Consider the following 22,635-nt stretch of genomic DNA (forward strand, 5'->3'; position numbering starts at 1 on the left):
GCTTGATTATTTTTGATTTGTTAAATACATTTTTATTGCATGATTTTATTGTTACCGCTTCTATTTAGATTTAAAGACCCTTCTTTGAATCGAATCACGCGTACGTATATTCGTGTTATAAATTATATTTTTAAAACATGCGGAGTTGTGTCACGCGCACGTGTACACAATAATATAGATAATATTTTTATTAAAATAATCATTTTCGAAATTATGCTTTAAATAAAATCAAGAACATTCGCCCTTTTGGTATAATTAAGTAGTGAACATCACATCTCGGGTTTTTATGAAATTAATAATGATATTCTCCGAGAAATCTCTTTTTTAATAAAAATTTGCTCGAAGTTGCGCGAACGCATAATCCAAATCGCCTTTAGAAGTATAATCAAGTCACGCGAACGCATCCTTAATTATGCAAATATTCTTGACAGTAATATAAATTCTCTACAAATGTTTATTGCATCCATCTATTTTTAAATATAAGAGTCATGAGAAATCACTATTTGAGATGCCTCTAAATTCCTTGAAAAGAATTCACAATTCATTAAGTGTTGACCGCAAATTATATTTTTACGTGTGAATTATATTCCTCAAAAACCATGAGTTTAAAGAGTAAAATAAAAATAAAATAAAAATAAACAACGTGTGATTAATAATACCATTTTTATGGTAAATACAATATTTATCTACCCAAAAAAGCGAATTGCGTATAAAACTTAGGAAAACAATTGATTTAATAAATGAAGTAATATTTTTTGAAGAATTTTCATTGTTATATTTGGAGCAAACGCTATTTACACATTTTTTGACTTAAAATGTTACAATCTATAAATCCCATCCTTCTTTTACACCACTTATTTTTAGTCCGAGGTTATAATTGTTTGGTTAATTTTGCTTACGAAGATTGGGTTTGAGATAAATAAACCAATTCTTATATTCTGCCTATGCGAATATTTGCAAACACTAACTCTATATTTTGTAAAAAATCATTGACATTATTTCATATATTAAAAGAAATGAGTTGATCGCGTTCCTAAAATAACTAAGCCATTTGTTATTAAGAAAGAGAACTAATCTACCAATTGATTTAATACTATATTAACCAACTAAAACAAAACTGAAACTTAAACTAATAAAATTTAAATGAGTAGAAGACATCCTTATAATTCCAAACTTCATTTACTTGCCATGTTGAAGCTCTTCACAACATGAGTTTAAAAGATATGTACCTGATATTGGAAGCAAAAGAAAATGAAGATGAAAATCAGCAACAGTAATAACAGTGTAACAGCAACAATTGCCCAGCAACAGTAACAACCCAGTAACAGACCGGTGGAGTAGTAATCCCAAAAACAAAAGCTTTAAGCTTTGAATGAAACAACAACCATTAATACTAATTTCAAACAAAGAAAGAAAGCAGAAGATTTTTTAGTTTTTTTTATTTGAAAGCTTAAATATTTTTCGGAATTTTCTATCTTTTAAATGTTCAGCCCTTTTCTCTCTCTTATTTTCAGATTTGTTTCTCTCTCCCGTTTTTTTTTTTCTCTGTCTCGTGTATCTTTTTTTTTTCCTTTCTGATTTCAAGACTTCTCTTTTATAACTCATCCCATAAATCTTTCAATTAATTAAAATCCATACTTTTTCTCTACCCAACCCATTATCGTCCCACTCATCCCCATTACATTAAATAAACATATCACACCACCCCATTATATTTTGTCCCCCATGCTTCATTTAAAATAATACAAGATTCCCCCACTATATTTTGTCTTGTCCCCACTTTATATTAAACAACTATATCACAACCCACCCCATTTCATTTTGTCCCCCATGCTTCAAATAAAAAATTACAAAATGTACAATTCCTAAACTACCCCCTCCGACCTTACTGAAATTACCAAACTACCCCTGAACATACTACAAATTTACCAAACTACCCATCAGCTATAACACATCAATTAATCAAACTTAACCAAAATATAGACAATATGATCAATTTCTAACAATGTTCAAACAACAATATGAACACGGATGAACATCATAACAACAATATCACATGAACACGATTTTAACAATATTTTAACAACAAATCACACGAACACAAATTGAACAACAAAGAACAACTAAAATTTGATTGAACAAATTTTTAGCAACAAACAATCCTATTTTCGGATTCAACAACTACAACAAACAAGTATATTTTAGATTTCTAACTTCAATCATATTGAACTTAAAATCAACTACTCTAACAACATTACAACAACAATTCCTATATTAAATTTTATGAGACAAATTCAAGAAATAATCACAAATGGTAAACAAGAAATCAAGCTATACAAATTTTGGATTCAAGAATAATCAAACAAAGTATGAACATGAATTAAATCTATTTTAAACAACAAACATGATGGATTTAAACGATTAAACCAACATATTTCTCTAAACACAACTAAATTCTTTTAGACAAATAACAAGATCGACGAATAAACAATTATGAACTTAAGCTTAAACTTAACAATATTAACAACTTCTAACAATACATAAACACATGAAACAAATTGAAGAAATAGTTAATTAAATTTCAATTTGAATCTAACAAACATCAAACTAACAAATACTTACTTAAACAATAATACAAACATGAAATAAACATGAAAACAACTAATTAAACTTCTATTTTGAAATCTGAAAATTAATTTAACAAACAACATGAACACACTAGAAAATTATTTCAAAGATGAACAACGAACAAAACAAGGATTAAATCATTTAACGATTTTGGATCTGGAAAATATCAAATAAAATATGGACAAAAATAAAACTCAAAAACAACTAACCGGAGATGAATCAACGACGAACTTTGATTGTAAATCTGTCTGAGCCTCGACCAAAGCTCGAACGAACACGGACAACTTGAACAAAGCTTGAATAAACGGGGTTTGTTCGGTGATAATAGTAGTCGGACGCAGCAGCGGAAAGCAACGTCCATGGCGGGCAGCAGCAGCGATCGTACAGTAGACGCCGCGAAGTTGTTGGAGAAGAAAGCAGCAACAGCTGCGTGGGCAATAGCAACGAGAACGGAGGGGGATGCTCAACCTTGCATCAGTGAAGCAGTAGCATCAGCTACTGCTGGACGTCGGAGCTTTTGACTGAGGCAGAAGCTCGTTGGTGATGATGCTGCCATGGAGAAGTTAAAGCTTGAGCAGCTGGGGATGTGGAGGAGGCGTCCATGGATGCTGGACGAAGAAGACGAAATAACGAAGGTGTTCGGCGAAGGGGTCATCGCTTGGTTTGAAGGAGACGAAGGCAACGGGGTCGTAGCAGCCATGAACGGCTGCTACGTGCACTGTGTGTGTGCAGTGAGGGTGAGGAGTATGGAGGGGCAGCCATTGATGGGTGCTTGAGGAAGCTTGAGGAAGAAGAAGAAGATAGGAGGAGGGGCGGATGGTTTAGCAAATTTTTAGGGTTTTCTTCATTTTGTTTTTTTTTGTTTTTTGTAAAATGTAAGACAAAGGGTTTTGGGTCTTTTGGGTTATGGACTGGGTCGACCCAGTTCGAAATGGACTGGGTCGTAGGGAAGATTGGGCCATTTTTGGGCCTGTGGCTTGAAATTGAAGAAGAGGCCTAATTCCGACTTTCTTTATATTTTTTGCTTTCTTTTCTTCTTTTATTTCTCTAAAACTAAATTATAAAAATACTTAAACTATTATTAAGAATTAAATTAAGTTATAAAAGCGCAAATTAACTCCCAATAACAATTAACGCACAATTAAGTAATAATTAAGCATAAAATTGTATATTTGGACATTAAATGCTAAAAATGCAAACGATGCCTATTTTTGTAATTTTTAATTTTTGTAAAACAAATTTAATTACTAACAATTGTAGAATTAAATCCTACATGCAAAATGCGACATATTTTTGTATTTTTTATTAATTTAGCAAATAAACATGCACAGACAAATACAAATAATTATTCAAAATATCACAAAATTGCACACCAAAGAAAAATCATTTTATTTTTGAATTTTTTGGGAGTAATTCTCATATTGGGCAAAAATCACGTGCTTACAGCTGCCCCTCTTTGCCCGAAGACACGAAGGGTTTTCGTGCAAAGATAAAGCGAGCGATTTTTGCCCATCCGAGTACTCCGTGTGAAGCATTTTTTTGAAAAAGATTTGACCGAACCTTTGCTTCAAAGGTTTCCTACATATCCTGGGCTAAACAGGAATCAGGTCAATGTAGTTCGGGAAATTTTGGTAGCTGGGACTACCGTGGGACTGCATTGTTACTGTTGTTGCATGCTATTACCACTGCTTACCGATCTCCTTGTTACACCATGCTTAAAAGAAAACAAGAAGCTAGGCTAGAGTACAATTTGTTTTTGTTGCCTTGCTTCCTTGTCTGCTTGCATTTCTTCCGGTGCTTTTCTTCTTTTGACACATGTACTTGAGTTTGTACTGTGACCTCTTTGTTGCAACCTTCTGTTTTCCGGTGCCGGGGAATTTTATTGTTTCCTGCTGGGGCTTCCTATTGTAACCCTCTGTTTTATTGTCCTCTGACTTGATCTTGAAATGTATGCCTCTGTTATCTGGGCGGGCTCCCAACTTCAATACTTGAAAATTAAAGACTTGAAATGTATGCCTCTGTTATCTGGGCGGGCTCCCAACTTCAATGCTTGAAATGTAAAGACTGCAATGTATGCCTCTGTTGTCTGGGCGGGCTCCCAACTTCAATGCTTGAAATGTAAAGACTGAATGTATGCCTCTGTTATTATGGGCGGGCTCCCAACTTCAACACTTGAAAAGTAAAGACTGAAATGTATGCCTCTGTTATATGGGCGGGCTCCCACTTCCAACACTTGAAAAGTAAAGACTGAAATGTATGCCTCTGTTATATGGTCGGGCTCCCACTTCCAACACTTGAAAGTAAACGCCATTCCTCTCTTCAGGCGGGCTCCTGACATCAAACCATACATCGCCATTCCTTTCTTTAGGTTGGCAAGATTTCAACAACCTTTTTAAAACGCCTTTCCTCTCTTCAGGCGGGCTCCTGACTTCAACAACAACTTTGAAAATAATCGTCATTCCTCTCTTCAGGCGGGCTCCTGACTTCAAACCATACATCGCCATTCCTTTCTTTAGGTTGGCAAGATTTCAACAATTTTTTAAAACGTCTTTCCTCTCTTCAGGCGGGCTCCTGACTTCAACCAATAAATCGCCATTCTATTCTTCAGGGGGGCTCCTGACTTCAACAACTTCTTCTTTTTTTCAAATTATCCTAGGAGAAAATTCATCAGACTAGGATTTGATATCTTATCTTAGGAGAAAGATTCATCCGACTAAGATTTTATCTTGGGAGAACAATTTCATCAGACCAAGATTTTGACTCTAGGAGATAAATCGTCAGACTAGGTCCATTTGTTGTGATCTTAGGAGAAAGATTCATCCGACTAAGATTTTATCTTGGGAGAAAAATTTCACCAGACCAAGATTTTGACTCTAGGAGATAAATCGTCAGACTAGGTCCATTTGTTGTGATCTTAGGAGAAAGATTCATCCGACTAAGATTTTATCTTGGGAGAACAATTTCATCAGACCAAGATTTTGACTCTAGGAGATAAATCGTCAGACTAGGTCCATTTTGTTGTGATCTTAGGAGAAAGATTCATCCGACTAAGATTTTATCTTGGGAGAAAAATTTCATCAGACCAAGATTTTGACTCTAGGAGATAAATCGTCAGACTAGGTCCATTTGTTGTGATCTTAGGAGAAAGATTCATCCGACTAAGATTTTATCTTGGGAGAACAATTTCATCAGACCTAGATTTTGACTCTAGGAGATAAATCGTCAGACTAGGTCCATTTGTTGTGATCTTAGGAGAAAGATTCATCCGACTAAGATTTTATCTTGGGAGAAAAATTTCATCAGACCAAGATTTTGACTCTAGGAGATAAATCGTCAGACTAGGTCCATTTTGTTGTGATCTTAGGAGAAAGATTCATCCGACTAAGATTTTATTATATTATCTTGGGAGAAAAATTTCATCAGACCAAGATTTTGACTCTAGGAGATAAATCGTCAGACTAGGTCCATTTTGTTGTGATCTTAGGAGAAAGATTCATCCGACTAAGATTTGATATCTTATCTTCGTAATTTCTTCTTTTCTTTTCTCCTTCCTTCGTGCTGCTTTGTTCTTTCTTGCTGGGGATAATACCACTGCGGGAGTCTTCTTTCTTCCCCTCCTTCAAATTCAATTTTTTTTCGAAACACTGCTGAGAATAAAAGTGTTATCTTCTTGGGATAACGTTGTTGAGGATAACGCTGCTGGGGAATTTTATCCCTTCAAACCGATGCTTCATTCTTCTGGAAGCTGCTGGGGATGATAATGACTTTTTGCTTTTCTGAGCACAAGTGTCATCCCTTTGTTATGTCTGCTGGGGAACAACTTCCTTCATTGGAAACTTATTATGTTGGGGGCAACCTTGGTTTAAAGACCATTTCCTTGGTGCTATCTTTATTCTTCCTCGAATGGGTACCTGACTTTCCAGAAAATTTTCCAAATGAAAGGAAAATTTTCTGCCCCAGTTTTACAGTCTCCCTTATGGCATGCATTTTCCGACATCAATGCCATTTCTTTTACCTGTTTCAAATCAAACAAAACTTGTTAGTTTGAAATGCGGTGGTTGGTTGTGATACGCATACTGGGATTGGTTTTCCCTTTCTCCTTCCATGCTCTGCATTCCAAAACCTGTTGGGGATGGTATTATTTGCTGGGGATAATCCTTTTCTGCTGGGGATATCCCTCTTCTTTTGTAGCATGGCTCGGAAACTTGCATTTTTTCGACCTTTTAGTCTCGCATGAATTTTCCAAGTCATGCTCATTGCTCTCCTTATTTGTCCACGGGCCTTGGCCTTGAGGTTTTAATAACCTCTGATTTTGGCAAGGATATCCCTCTTGACACTCGTTGATCTTTTTGTCAATTCCATTTTGCTGGGGATATCTTTTTTTGACACTGGCCTCGCGCTTGTTCCTTCCTGACTATATCACTTGGATGTATTAGTCAGATCTTATCTTGGAAAGCTGATGGCCTATTTTGAAGTCATTTCCCACTGGTTCTGACCAAACAGACTCTACTGGGGAAATTTCTATGAAAGTAAAAGATAAAAGGGAACAGAATAAAAGACAACGGAAAAAGATGACTCTTTAACAAAAGAAACTATAAATAAAAACCTATCAAATGCAAATACCGACTCTAATGGTCATGACATGCACATGTGGCCCATCCTCTGCCATCAATCGTCTTTCAAGACCTTCAATTGGCAATTCCCCATCTGATTCTCAATCTTATTCGACTTGTAGTGCCCAAAAGGTTTTCACTATCAAGACTCTCTCATTTTGGTTTTTCTCTCAGCTTTCATCGCCTTATGGTGCCTGTGAAGGTTTTCACCGATAAGACTCTCTCATTTATATCACTTTCCAGCTGGGGATTTGGAGTGTTGTTGGTATGACTCTCTCTGCTGGAGATTAGAATCCTTTCTGTTGTGGAACAGAGTGTTATGTTCACCGGTAAGACTCTCATTTGTCTGACTTGGCATCTTTTGCAGACTGGTCAGAAGGTCTTTCTTTGGACCGTAATGTGGGGTTTTTGGATAGGTTTAGAAAGAAAGGGTATTAAAGGCTCAAAAAAACAAAATAAATTTGGGTTTTAAATTACAACCTTCGAAATCATATTTGTTTACAACGAGCGCAACCCTTGCCCCCAGTTTCTTGCTTGGGGATTATTTATTTATTATATATATTTTTTAATTTTTTTTTGTTACACTATGCATATTACGCACATTATGCGCACTATGCACCCTATGACCGAGCCGTGAAGCGCCTACGTATCCTCTTTGAGGAATCAGGTCAAACGTAGTTCCCAATTCCTCTTTTTCATTTGACTTTTTTTTTTTTCATTTTTCTTTTTCTTTTTCGTTTTTTTTTCTTTTTGATTTTTTCTTTACCTTCCAGACTCGTATTTCTTAGTCATTGCTATTGATTCCGAACGAGGGGTATGAAAGAAAATAAATAAGGCTCAAAAGGGATAACGAAGGATAAAGTGTTTAGGTAGCAGAACAAAATGCCTTCGTCATTCCAGTCTTCAAAACATGCCAAGTGCAAACAACACAATTGAACATAGATTTATAGTCTCTTCCGATGGTGCTGGACTTGACAATTATGTTAAACACTTGCTTTTTCATTTGTCATTTCTAAAGCACTGCTGGGCGACATTCTCACTCTTATTATTATGAACGACCCTCATGCCAATTTGGCGAATCTTGCTTTTAAACGGTTTTCCTTGTGCTTTACTTGCCTCAGTTCCACATGACTCGGGCTTCAACTAATCTCAAACCGTTCTTATTTCCTTTAAATGCTTTGATCACCTTCCCAGGGTTTTATGATTAACTTTTAAGACTAGGCCCAAACTGTGTGCACATGTCATGTCACTAGAATCGGCGTTGAATAAAAATGATAAAAGTACTAAACAAAAAGATGACTGGAAACAATAAAAGACCGGCTTTTGTATTAGACTACCGGCGAAATGGTTTGAATAATAAAACAAACAAAACAACCAGAATAAAATCCTAACACAGCCTTGACAAAACTTAAACAAATTGATATGACAAACTGGAAAGATAAGAAGGTTTGACACAAGACAATATTTGGATTACAACCCTAAGAATAATCCGGACAACAGAAACGACAACAAAATAAACCACCAACAGCTTCTCTCTTGCTAACCAAGGAACGGAGCGTCCTCCCACTTTATCAAAATTGGCATCTTTAGCCACTGAGTTTTGCATCAGTATTGTCTAGACCATTTCCAACTTCGATATCATCAACCTTAGTCAACAAGTCCTAATAGGATTCGAGTGCTTCTGCTATCAGGCCTGATCCCCGCAAAGTGTGCTTCTGGGTCTTGTATTTCCGGCTTACCACAAACCAACCACCTTTTTTCTTTGTGATTCAAAACAGGTTAGAATGGACTCAGTCGGTCCTCATTATTAACAACATCTCTTTTTTTCATTTTTTTTCGATTTTTTTTTTTCATTTTTTTTTTCATTTTCTCTTTTCTTTTTTTTTCGATTTTTTTGTTATGGTCGAATCTTATGGAGATTGCCTACGTATCATGACCCCGCATGAATCAGACCTTGCGTAGTTCGGACCAATAGACTGGGTAAGAACAATGAAACACATTTTTTCTTTGGAATTATCAATTTTCATAATAAAACAACTGGATTTCAAAGGTTTAAAGATGACCTACAAACTTGAAAATCAAACGACCCACATATTCTAATCAAAAGATTTATAACCTCAAAACAAAAAGGTCAGCTTCCTTTCCCCGTTTTGACAAATGCAACCAAACGGTTATTTTTTGCAAATGTGGCCCCTTCCAAATTTTGAGGCCGGAGAGGATTATTTTATGACACTTTACACACTTGTCCGTCTTTTACGAAAATAGCCTTTCGACAACTGAAAGATACTTTGAGGCTATTTCGGCAAGAACGGTTTAAGACGCGGCCGAAGCTGGCTCGGCTTATTTTGACCAAAAATCTAAACGGTATTCACCTGACCGTTGACTCTTTATTTTTTTTTTCAAATTACAATAAAAACCAGGTGTTGCAACACGGCCCTTCAGCGCCTCGGGGACGAAGATTTTTTAAGGCTGTGTGGGTCAACTGGACCAAATTTTAAAAAATGACCCAAAGGTGGCTGTTTATGCAAAGTCAGCCTTCCGGCGTCCCTTTCGGGAACATTCGGCTATGTCTTGATAAAACAGCGTCACCCGACTTCTTTATGACAAAATTAAAATTTGACATATTTTTTTTTGGCTATTTATTTTTTTTTTAGCAAAAAGTGGAGGCTGGACACTGCCCGACTTATTTACGACAAAATTAAAATTTTGACTTGTTTTTTATTTATTTATTGGTTTTTGGCTTATTTTAGCAAAAGGGGGGGTTGGACCCGATGAGGGTTGCCTACGTATCTCACATCCGGTGAGAATCAAACCCGCGTAGTTCGGGCCAATTAACCGAACTATTTTAAAACAGGATTTTTTTTTTCTTTTTCAACAACAAATAACAAAACCACTTTCAAAGCACGACTCTTTTCATTTTCATTTTGAATTTTTCAGAAACAAATAAATAAAACTATTTTAAAAGTAAGACTCTTTTTCATTGTCATTTTCAGGAGAAGACAAACTATTTTAATTTTTTTATATATTTTTTTTATATATTTTTTTTAAAAAATAAGACAGAACAACGACTTTTTTTTTTCTTTGCTTTTTAGTAAAACAAACTAATAAAACATTTTTTTTCATTTTCTCGAAATTTCGGCAGAGTTTTGACAATATTTGGGAATTGGTTTTTTTTTTCTTCTTTTTTTTTCAAATCCCTACCCGCTATTTTTTTTTTCAATTTCAAAATATTATTCCTGATATTCAAAAATCAGTCAACACACAAGTCCGAATCAAATAAATGCGCAAATAGCAGCAAGCAAGATGCATCAGGATGGTCATTTTCATTTTTGGGTATACCTGTCCTAGACAGACCCAACCCCTGTGTTGAGCCTCCAAAGTCAAATGCACGTGATGCAAACAAACGTTCCTACTAGGGATCCGGCATGAAACTGAGTTATTCTAAGTGAAAAAACCTGAGGCATATTGTTCTAGCCCAGGCTTACCCAAGTGGACAGCTTGAGCCGAAATGGGGGCAACGTACCGGGAGCACGAAAGTCTGCCCGGCCTAGTTACTTGTCCCAACTTCGTCTTATTTGGTATGACTTCTAACAGAAAGGTGGGCCACGTGCACGTGTACACCATAAATTCAGAAGACTCAGAAAGAAGAAGGGTTTCGTAGCAGTTTTATATACACAATTCAAATAATATTAAAGCGGTAAAAGCATCATTTAGCACATTAGGCATATATCAGATAATAAATAAAGCCAACTATAACAGTTATTTTAAGCTCGAATTCTTGAACCCTGAACCAGTGGTTCTAGGTTAATATAAATTCCCCAGCGGAGTCGCCAGAGCTGTCGCACCTCCTTTTTCCGCCCCCGCGAGGGTGCAGGGAGTTTTCTCCAATTAAAGGACAGTCGAAACGGGATTTGTTTGTTTGTTTTAGAGTCGCCACTTGGAATTTTAAGGTGTCCCAAGTCATCAATTTTAATCCCTGAATCGAGGAGAATATGACTCTATTTAACAGTCTACGCACCAGAAATCCGGATAAGGAATTCTGTTAACCCGGGAGAAGGTGTTAGGCATTCCCGAGTTCCGTGGTTCTAGCATGGTCGCTCAACTATTATATTCGGCTTGATTATTTTTGATTTGTTAAATACATTTTTATTGCATGATTTTATTGTTACCGCTTCTATTTAGATTTAAAGACCCTTCTTTGAATCGAATCACACGTACGTATATTCGTGTTATAAATTATATTTTTAAAACATGCTGAGTTGTGTCACGCGCACGTGTACACAATAATATAGATAATATTTTTATTAAAATAATCATTTTCGAAATTATGCTTTAAATAAAATCAAGAACATTCGCCCTTTTGGTATAATTAAGTAGTGAACATCACATCTCGGGTTTTTATGAAATTAATAATAATATTCTCCGAGAAATCTCTTTTTAATAAAAATTTGCTCGAAGTTGCGCGAACGCATAATCCGAATCGCCTTTAGAATTATAATCAAGTCACGCGAACGCATCCTTAATTATGCAAATATTCTTGACAGTAATATAAATTCTCTACAAATGTTTATTGCATCCATCTACTTTTAAATGTAAGAGTCATGAGAAATCACTATTTGAGATGCCTCTAAATTCCTTGAAAAGAATTCAAAATTCATTAAGTGTTGACCGCAAATTATATTTTTACGTGTGAATTATATTCCTAAAAAACCATGAGTTTAAAGAGTAAAATAAAAATAAAATAAAAATAAACAACGTGTGATTAATACTACCATTTTTATGGTAAATACAATATTTATCTACCCAAAAAGCGAATTGCGTATAAAACTTAGGAAAACAATTGATTTAATAAATGAAGTAATATTTTTTGAAGAATTTTCATTGTTATATTTGGAGCAAATGCTATTTACACATTTTTTGACTTAAAATGTTACAATCTATAAATCTCATCCTTCTTTTACACCACTTGTTTTTAGTCCGAGGTTATAATTGTTTGGTTAATTTTGCTTACGAAGATTGGGTTTGAGATAAATAAACCAATTCTTATATTCTGCCTATGCGAATATTTGCAAACACTAACTCTATATTTTGTAAAAAATCATTGACATTACTTCATATATTAAAAGAAATGACTTGATCGCGTTCTTAAAATAACTAAGCCATTTGTTATTAAGAAAGAGAACTAATCTACCAATTGATTTAATACTATATTAACCAACTAAAACAAAACTGAAACTTAAACTAATAAAATTTAAATGAGTAGAAGACATCCTTATAATTCCAAACTTCATTTACTTGCCATGTTGAAGCTCTTCACAACATGAGTTTAAAAGATATGTACCTGATATTGGAAGCAAAAGAAAATGAAGATGAAAATCAGCAACAGTAATAACAGTGTAACAGCAACAATTGCCCAGCAACAATAACAACCCAGTAACAGACTGGTGGAGTAGTAATCCCAAAAACAAAAGCTTTAAGCTTTGAATGAAACAACAACCATTAATACTAATTTCAAACAAAGAAAGAAAGCAGAAGATTTTTTAGTTTTTTTTTATTTGAAAGCTTAAATATTTTTCGGAATTTTCTATCTCTTAAATGTTCAGCCTTTTTCTCTCTCTTATTTTCAGATTTGTTTCTCTCTCCCGTTTTTTTTTCTCTGTCTCGTGTATCTTCTTTTTTTCCTTTCTGATTTCAAGACTTCTCTTTTATAACCCATCCCATAAATCTTTCAATTAATTAAAATCCATACTTTTTCTCTACCCAACTCATTATCGTCCCACTCATCCCCATTACATTAAATAAACATATCACACCACCCCATTATATTTTGTCCCTCATGCTTCATTTAAAATAATACAAGATTCCCCCCACTATATTTTGTCTTGTCCCCCCTTTATATTAAACAACTATATCACAACCCACCCCATTTCATTTTGTCCCCCATGCTTCAAATAAACAATTACAAAATGTACAATTCCTAAACTACCCCCTCCGACCTTACTGAAATTACCAAACTACCCCTGAATGTACTACAAATTTACCAAACTACCCATCAGCTATAACACATCAATTAATCAAACTTAACCAAAATATAGACAATATGATCAATTTCTAACAATGTTCAAACAACAAACAACAAACAAGTATATTTAGATTTCTAACTTCAATCATATTGAACTTAAAATCAACTACTCTAACAACATTACAACAACAATTCTTATATTAAACTTTATGAGACAAATTCAAGAAATAATCACAAATGGTAAATAAGAAATCAAGCTATACAAATTTCGGATTCAAGAACAATCAAACAAAGTATGAACATGAATTAAATCTATTTTAAACAACAAACATGATGGATTTAAACGATTAAACCAACATATTTCTCTAAACACAACTAAATTCTTTTAGACAAATAACAAGATCGACGAATAAACAATTATGAACTTAAGCTTAAACTTAACAATATTAACAACTTCTAACAATACATAAACACATGAAACAAATTGAAGAAATAGTTAATTAAATTTCAATTTGAATCTAACCAAACATCAAACTAACAAATGCTTACTTAAACAATAATACAAACATAAAATAAACATGAAAACAACTAATTAAACTTCTATTTTGAAATCTGAAAATTAATTTAACAAACAACATGAACACACTAGAAAATTATTTCAAAGATGAACAACGAACAAAACAAGGATTAAATCATTTAACGATTTTGGATCCGGAAAATATCAAATAAAATATGGACAAAAATAAAACTCAAAAACAACTAACCGGAGATGAATCAACGACGAACTTTGATTGTAAATCTGTCCGAGCCTCGACCAAAGCTCGAACGAACACGGATAACTTGAACAAAGCTTGAATAAACGGGATTTGTTCGGTGATAATAGTAGCCGGACGCAGCAGCGGAAAGCAACGTCCATGGCGGGCAGCAGCAGCGATCGTACAGTAGACGCCGCGAAGTTGTTGGAGAAGAAAGCAGCAACAGCTGCGTGGGCAATAGCAACGAGAACGGAGGGGGATGCTCAACCTTGCATCAGTGAAGCAGTAGCATCAGCTACTGCTGGACGTCGGAGCTTTTGACTGAGGCAGAAGCTCGTTGGTGATGATGCTGCCATGGAGAAGTTAAAGCTTGAGCAGCTGGGGAGGTGGAGGAGGCGTCCATGGATGCTGGACGAAGAAGACGAAATAACGAAGGTGTTCGGCGAAGGGGTCATCGCTTGGTTTGAAGGAGACGGAGGCAACGGGGTCGTAGCAGCCATGAACGGCTGCTACGTGCACTGTGTGTGTGCAGTGAGGGTGAGAAGTATGGAGGGGCAGCCATTGATGGGTGCTTGAGGAAGCTTGAGGAAGAAGAAGAAGATAGGAGGGGGGGGTGGATGGTTTAGCAAATTTTTAGGGTTTTCTTCATTTTGTTTTGTTTTGTTTTTTGTAAAATGTAAGACAAAGGGTCTTGGGTCTTTTGGGTTATGGACTGGGTCGACCCAGTTCGAAATGGACTAGGTCGTAGGGAAGATTGGGCCATTTTTTGGGCCTGTGGCTTGAAATTGAAGAAGAGGCCTAATTCCGACTTTCTTTATATTTTTTGCTTTCTTTTCTTCTTTTATTTCTCTAAAACTAAATTACAAAAATACTTAAACTATTATTAAGAATTAAATTAAGTTATAAAAGCGCAAAATAAACTTCCAATAACAATTAACGCACAATTAAGTAATAATTAAGCATAAAATTGTATATTTGGACATTAAATGCTAAAAATGCAAACGATGCCTATTTTTGTAATTTTTAATTTTTGTAAAACAAATTTAATTACTAAAAATTGTAGAATTAAATCCTACATGCAAAATGCGACATATTTTTGTATTTTTTATTAATTTAGCAAATAAACATGCACAGACAAATACAAATAATTATTCAAAATATCACAAAATTGCACACCAAAGAAAAATCATTTTATTTTTGAATTTTTTGGGAGTAATTCTCATATTGGGCAAAAAATTACGTGCTTACAACGAGCTAAGGCCAAAGAAAAACCTTACCATAGTTAGGGTAAAGGCTATGTACTGAAACAGGTTATAGATGAAAACCTCGTGTTTATTTTGCTTTTTTAAATCTGTTACAAGAAAAACAGTTACGAGAAAGTTATAGCTGTAATTCAAATACGTGTAAAGTGTTATTCAAAACTAGACAAAGTTCAAATAAAAACTTGTCAAAGTTATTTCAAAGAAACATGTGTATTCTTATTTCTTTTATCGTATGTTAACACCATTATGAAGTTGAGACGTCTTCTTCATTAAGTGTCGAATATAAAAGGGCCCTCTTTTATAAAATTCATGCTTAATGTAAATATTCATGAAGTTAATAGAAGAATTTTTAAAGAATAAAAATGCAAATTATTTTATAAGTCCTTAGAAATAAAGGTAAGCATAAACTAAACGGAAGTTCAAGATAGTAACGAGCAAACTTCTTATTATTAAAAAGCTTAAGACTAAGTACGAACTTAGTCATAAGCTGCGAATTGTTTATACAAATTTCCCCATGAAAGGTTCGGGGACTTGAATTTCCAAAACAAACCCTCAAATGAGACCAAGGGTTTTACCACAATTTTCTAAAAAACAAAATAACACAAAGAAATTCAAATGACTTAAACTTATCACTAAGAAGATGTAGGAACTGAAGTAGGTGCATCAACAGCAGCGGGCTCAACTTGGTTTGCAGTAGCGGGCTCAACTGGGCTTGAAGGAGTTGGGATTTATCAACTTCAACATTTACGGAAGCTTGGCCACGAGAGAAGGAAAATCTTGAGTTTGCTGAGCCTTCTCAATAGTTTCATTGATTTTAGCTAACTCAGATTCCAAGTTAAAAGTCTCTTGGCTAGCTTCAACTAGGGTATCACGGCGAGAATTCAAAAACGCCCAACTCACTTCAATGGCAAATTTATCCTCAAGGATTTCATAATCCCTTTCCCAGTCAGCAATTTCATTCTTTAATTTCTTATTTTCAGCCAAGGCAGAAGTATAAGAAGCTTGAAGAGAGGCATGGGAACTTTCCAAGGCACAAACCTTATCAGAAGAAGCTCGGAGGTCTTCTTGTGCTTGAGTCAAATTCTGCACGAGCTCTCCAGCATAAGCCTCTTTCTCACCCAAGAGAGCCTTCAACTCTCTAATCTTTTCACTTGCCTTGGAAAGCTGCTCGAAGAAAGAGGTTTCAAGACGAGCCTTTTCTTTATCCGCTTGACTTGAGGAAGTCTTTTCAACTGCCAACTCTGAAGTTAAGACCCGTACCTACTGCTCCAAGGTACTCTTACTTTCTTCTAAGTACTCCACATCAATCTGAAGGCTTTCATACTGTTCCTTCCAATTGCACGCCTCTAATTTAGAATCACGCACTAATTGCTCTGATAGGGCAACCCTTTTCATCATCTCCGTGCCGATAAGATTGGCCTATAAAAAAGGAAAGGAAATGAGAATCTCAAAGATAGAAAAATTTTAAAGCACAACAAAGGAAAAAAGAGAAGGGGAATACCCTTAAAGAAGCGTGCACAATGTCATTCATCAAAGTCAAGGAGCTAAGGCTCTCTAGCTTGGCTCTTTCAATTGGTCCAATTAAGGGCTTTAGCCATACATCTGCTTGACCCGATTTCCTTAAGAGATTGCCCTTAGCGGGGACTTCAATGATCACTTGCCTCATAGCACCACTCCTACTTGAGGATCCAACTTCAGCACGGTGAATGATTGGGGGGAGGAATTGTTGAAGCATGAACAGTAGAAGTAGTAAAGATGGTTTAGGAGTAACGGAAACAGCCGAGATCGGCAAAGAAGGAGTCACAGACACGGGTGTAGAAAAAGAAGCCAGAGGTGCTTCATCCAAAACTGGGCCTAAGCTTTCACCACCAAACTCGCTGATAAAAAGCTGCTCAACAGAGTCATGAGTAGCAGCAGGAGCAACATCATCGTCAGGAATCACTACCGGGGCCTCAACAGACTCGGTAAGGGGAATAGAACGGCGGGGGGATGCTTCTTCTTCATCATCAAAAATGATGCGTCTTCGAGCTCGTGGCCTTGTTACCAAAGAGCCCCTATCTTCCTCTTCTTCAGAATCTTGTTCATCAACGGCTTTTCTCTTTGATGAAGAACTCAAAATTATTTCTTGGGCCCTTTCCAAATAGATACGAGAAGCCGCGACGGCCTCGGTAGTAACTCCTCAAATAGCAAATCTTGATAGAAAGAAGGATTGAAATTAGTTCAGAGAAATAAAAAATATATGTAAGATAAAATAAAATAAAATAAAAGCTCTTACCATGAGTTTTTACTTTCCAACCAAATCGTTGGTAAAGGGTCTTCCAAGATCTACCATCCATTGAAGCAATCTTCAATAGCTTGTCTACCCAATCACGAAAATTGGGAACATCTTCTACAACTCCCATGGTTGCTGAAAAAGAAAAGCAAAATTAGAAGAAAAATCAACAAACTTGAAGAAAAAGGTACGAGAAAGTCAGAAGACTCACGTGCAAAATTTCACTTCTCAGGGAAGGGAACGTTCTCATCACCCACTAAACCAACAGTGGGGGCAGCAACAAACCTGGCATACCAGCCACGGTCTTTGTCATCTTCAGGGCTCACCAAAACTCTTTTGCTCTTGGCTACTAGTGTAAAAACACCATTGCGAAAGAGTCTAGGGGAGTAAAAGTGGATCAGATGCGGGAAAGTAAAAGACACACTAGTTGTGTTGGTCAAATTCCTCAAACAGGCAATAGCCCTCCATATTATTGGGCCAATTTGATCCAAGCAAACATCAAAGAAATGACAGAACTCAAGGATAACAGGGTCAATAGCTGGTTTAAATCCTAGAGTTAAAGGATATGTATAAACAAAGGAAAATCCAGTTAAGTAGGAAGTAATTCTTTGATTCGGATTGGAATGATAATAGAAAAATCATGACTCCAATGGCAGTCTCTACGTACTATAGAAATCAAACCTTCAGTAATTTGAGTGGGATGGATATCATCACGATCTAAAGAAGATACTTGGTTTCTAAGAGACTCTCTGTCATGATAAAAAGACAATTTTGTAGGAACTATCTCTTCTACTGAAGGCTCACGAAGAGGTTCAGAAGGTTCTTTACCCCTGGAAGAAGATCTTTGTGAAAGAGAACCTCTAGTTCTAGAAGAAGGGCCAGAACTAGGTGAAGGAATAGAAGAACCACGTGTAGATCCTAAACTACGGAGCCTACCTCCTCTTCTGCTCCTACTGGGGACATTAGGAAAGGTATCAACAATGGGAACCCTTCTAGGGTTAGGGTTTTATGAAGACATGATGATACGATGAAGAAGCAAACAGAGATTTGAGAAAATTGGATGTTCAGAAAACTTTATGTGGTAAAGACAAGAAGGAAGTTATATTTATACTGATAAGCAACCGCCAAAGGAAAAGGTGCAATGATGGAAGGACCATAATAATGATAATTGACACTTCGTGAATAGTGAAGCCGTGAAAAAGCATTACAAAGTGCTGCAAAACTGTAGAGCTAATGAAAAGGTGACACGTGTGAAGAGCATTAAATGGAAGTGACAATTGAAGCATCGATTCTGTCATAGCATTAATGGTGACAAAATCCTCATTTTAATGAAATCCATTTCCCAAATATTCAATCGATGAATAAATGACAAGTGTGGGGACTATCTGTATTGGGAAAAATTGAGTTTACATATTAAAGTGGTGTAAAGATGATGTGTCATGACACATAGACTGGTCAAAGAGTTACAACCGGCAAAGAGGCACGAGTTGCAACAGATATGAGCAGAGGCAAAGGAAGAGGCACGAGCGGTTATCCAAAAGACTCAGCGCTCATACTTATTTAAGTCCAAGAATCAAGGGGAATGAATCTGACACTACATGGGAGTACAGATGTAGTATTTAATGAGCCTTAAATACTAAAAACGTTAGAGAATCTGTATTAAATACAATGATTATGTAACATAGTATTTAATGTCTTTAATTGTCCATACTTATTATGACAAAGGCAAAACGCATATCTTCAAAATAGCTATAAAAGGGAGAGAACGGATCAATTGTAGGGACACGAAATATTATCTGAATATACCGATTTACTTGCTTTTCTTCTGATTATCTTATTGCTAGCCAAATTACTTTCTTTTATATATTCTTTTGATTATCAGTAACTCGAGTTCTTCTAAATTAAAGCTTTTACCGAAATCCCATTTTTGGTTAAATAATAGATTAAGTCGGTTCATATGTGAACCTGCATAACTCTCCCCAGTTAAGTACACATCTAAGATTCTATGTCACGACCCATTTTCTGAACAAGCTGGGACCGGCACTCGATCACTAAACATGACCGAGCGAACCATCTCTGCTTATCAATCTATTATAACTCCAAACTTTATATGCAACAAGGCAATACTCTAACCAAATACTTTTGATTAATTTAAATATTTAAATAAATCAACTCCAAAACTTTATTTGTAGTAACTACTGAACAGTGTTTTGAAAAGCGAGAGCTTCGTCGCTTTAAGCGAGAAGCGAAGCGAGAAGCCGTCTCTCTTTTCTTACTGAGGCAACACAACCAACAGAAGCGATCGCTTTAGCCAAGAAAGCGAGAAGCGACCCAGAAGCGAGAAGCGCAAAAGCGCTCTCTTCTGTTAAACAGGGGTCATTTTTAAAAAAAAAAATTGGGTCTTTGTTTTTATTATACAAAAACAGACCCAACAAAATGAAGACCCAAAGTGAAAAGACTATTCTTTGTCTTGTTTCCAAAAAACTGAACGCTAGCAGCAGCATCAACCATCTAGGGTTCCAGCACAGGAGTCCAGGTACTTTTCTTCTTCTTCTTCTTCTTTTTCAGCAATCATCTAGGGTTCCAGACTTCCAGCCTCCATAATTTCTTCTTTTCTTCTTCTTCTCTCTCTTCTCTTTTTTAGTTTTTCTCTTCCAGTGTACACTGACAGCGCTGGTTCCCCCTTTTATTCTTCTTATTTATTAATTAATTTAATATGTGTTTTATTTTATAAAATTAATTATTATATATATGTTATATTATTAATTTATTTGATCTTTTTAATGTTTATTTCAATTAATAAATTATTATTATATATATATATATATGTTATATTTTAGTTTATTTGATTTTTTTAATGTGTATTTCAGTTTATAAAAATAATTATATATATATATATATATATATATATATATATATATATATATATATATATAATATGTGTGTATTTTTAGTTTATTTGATTATGCATTTTCTTATATCTTAAAAATTGAATTAACCAAAAACAAATCTTACGAATTGCGCATCACTTCAATAAAGCATGCGCTTCGCTTTATGCTTCGTTTTTGAAGCGAGGCGAGTCCCTGTCGCTTTTTTGCGCTTCTCGCTCTCAAAAACACTGTACTGAATTACTGCTAAGTTATTATCAAAAAAACATCTGAATCTTAACCCAACGACTATGTTTATGAAGCTTTTACTGATAAATTGACGCACTGCTCAGGACATGAGATTTCCTGGCCAGTTCTTTAAGTAAACAAAGAAATAACTATATAAAGATAACTCTAAGGAATACTCCACGAACAAAAGCGGAGCTCACCAATAGCACTGGAAGAGAAAGAAGTCCTACCTGTAGCTTGCTCGCCTACAAAACCGGTTCCTACATTGTACCGCAAACCAACGTAGGTTCCCAAAAGAGAACGTCAGTACCATCCATTATACTCAGTGAGTCTCAACAACAGGGGGTGAAACTTTAATAACATATACATTACGAGCAAAGGTTCTAAATGCATATAAAGCATAAAGCTTATAAGAATAATTCTAAAATAATTGCATAATAGCAGATTATGAATATTCTAAAAGAAAATCTTTTCTTTTTCTTTCTTATAAAAAAATACTTCACTTTATACTTTCGGAGTTCCAACTATCCTAACTTAATTCTGTCTCAGTCCTCGTGTGATCGACACGGGTTCGATCCCATCCTGATCGAATAGGCCTAATCCACGACGTGCCACTCGCTTCATGGTTCTCAGCGCTCATGTATCATACCTTAGCATGCTAAGTAAATTCTCAACAACAAGACCCTCGGCTCATGTGCTCCCTACTTTGGCACAAGTAGTTTCAGGAAGTCAACGCCTTGGTCAGGACCCTCTGCCTGGACGATGACCCCTTCTCAGAATAAAGGATACTCCCAAAAATTTTCTTTCTAAAACTTCTTCTTGTGACTTTTCAAGTCTAAATCTTTTATTTAGATAACATCATGTACACGCTTATATTGGTATCCTTAAATGTAAAGCATGACATAAGAATAAAATAAACATGTAAAAATATTTCTAAAGATTCTTTCTTCTTCATAAATTTTCAACATGAAAATAGCATATAAGAATAACACAAAAATCTGAAAATTTAAGCACATGTATCATAATAAATCATCTAAACTTTTGCTAGAACAATTCTAAGTTAATGGGTACTCACTCGCTCCAATTAAGTAAATATAAACTCTTTTAAGCAATTTATCAAACACCTTGTATGCGTGCTTTTGTGAGTTAAACCACTTTAGTAAAAGGTTATATCAACTCACCTCAAAACTTCTCGAGCCAATACATAGGCCCCAGTCCAATTGACACAAGTCAAACAATCGATTCTACAACAACCAGTGCATTTTAATCAATTTTAAAATTTCACACATAAATATGAAATTTATTGTTGATATAGAGGAAGAAGGGAATTAACTATCCAATTCTTACCTACTATTACTTTAGGGTAATTGACAATAGAAAATTTTATATACCTGAGTTCAAGAATTAGTGATTTGTAAAGAACCCTAGATTTCCCGTGCCTGCGTGATAAAGAGCCTCTGTTTCGCTGGTTCTGTTCGTGCGAAAGAACAGAACGTTTCTCTGTTTTTTCGTATAAAGGATTTCAATCCTTTTGGTTCTAACAGCCCTTTATGGGTTTTTTTTTGGTAATCCGCTAGGCAAGCGCCTAGGGCTAGTTTTTTATTAATAAAAAGAAAAGAAAATACAACAATTCGGAAAAGTACAAATAAGGGGGACAATAGCACCGGTTTTGTTACCTATATGTCTTGGCTATATAATCACTCCTCTGCGCCTCACATTGCCTTATGATGGCAGCCTCATGTAGAGGATTCATGGGGTAGCTGCCGGCAAAGCCTCACGAGGGCATATAATCTCATAGCCTTGAGGATATTTTCCAAAGGCATAGGACCAAGGCAACACTAACCGGGCTAAACCTTACCTTACTATTCCTATTGAGGCTTTAAGTAGCCTCACCTACTAGCATGCATGTAAAAAATAAGAGCTGGAAATTACCAAATATTCAATGATCATCACAGAGTTTATAACAT

At 35.5% G+C, this 22,635-nt stretch overlaps 1 pseudogene; it reads right to left on the minus strand.

The window, feature by feature from the left end:
* The window catches only part of LOC107799519 (serine carboxypeptidase-like 45), a 43,548-nt pseudogene that overhangs the window by 8,680 nt on the left and 12,233 nt on the right, over positions 1 to 22,635 (minus strand).

The sequence above is a fragment of the Nicotiana tabacum genome, chromosome 18 (genome assembly GCF_000715075.1).
Source record: "Nicotiana tabacum cultivar K326 chromosome 18, ASM71507v2, whole genome shotgun sequence".
Taxonomy (NCBI): Eukaryota; Viridiplantae; Streptophyta; class Magnoliopsida; order Solanales; family Solanaceae; genus Nicotiana; species Nicotiana tabacum.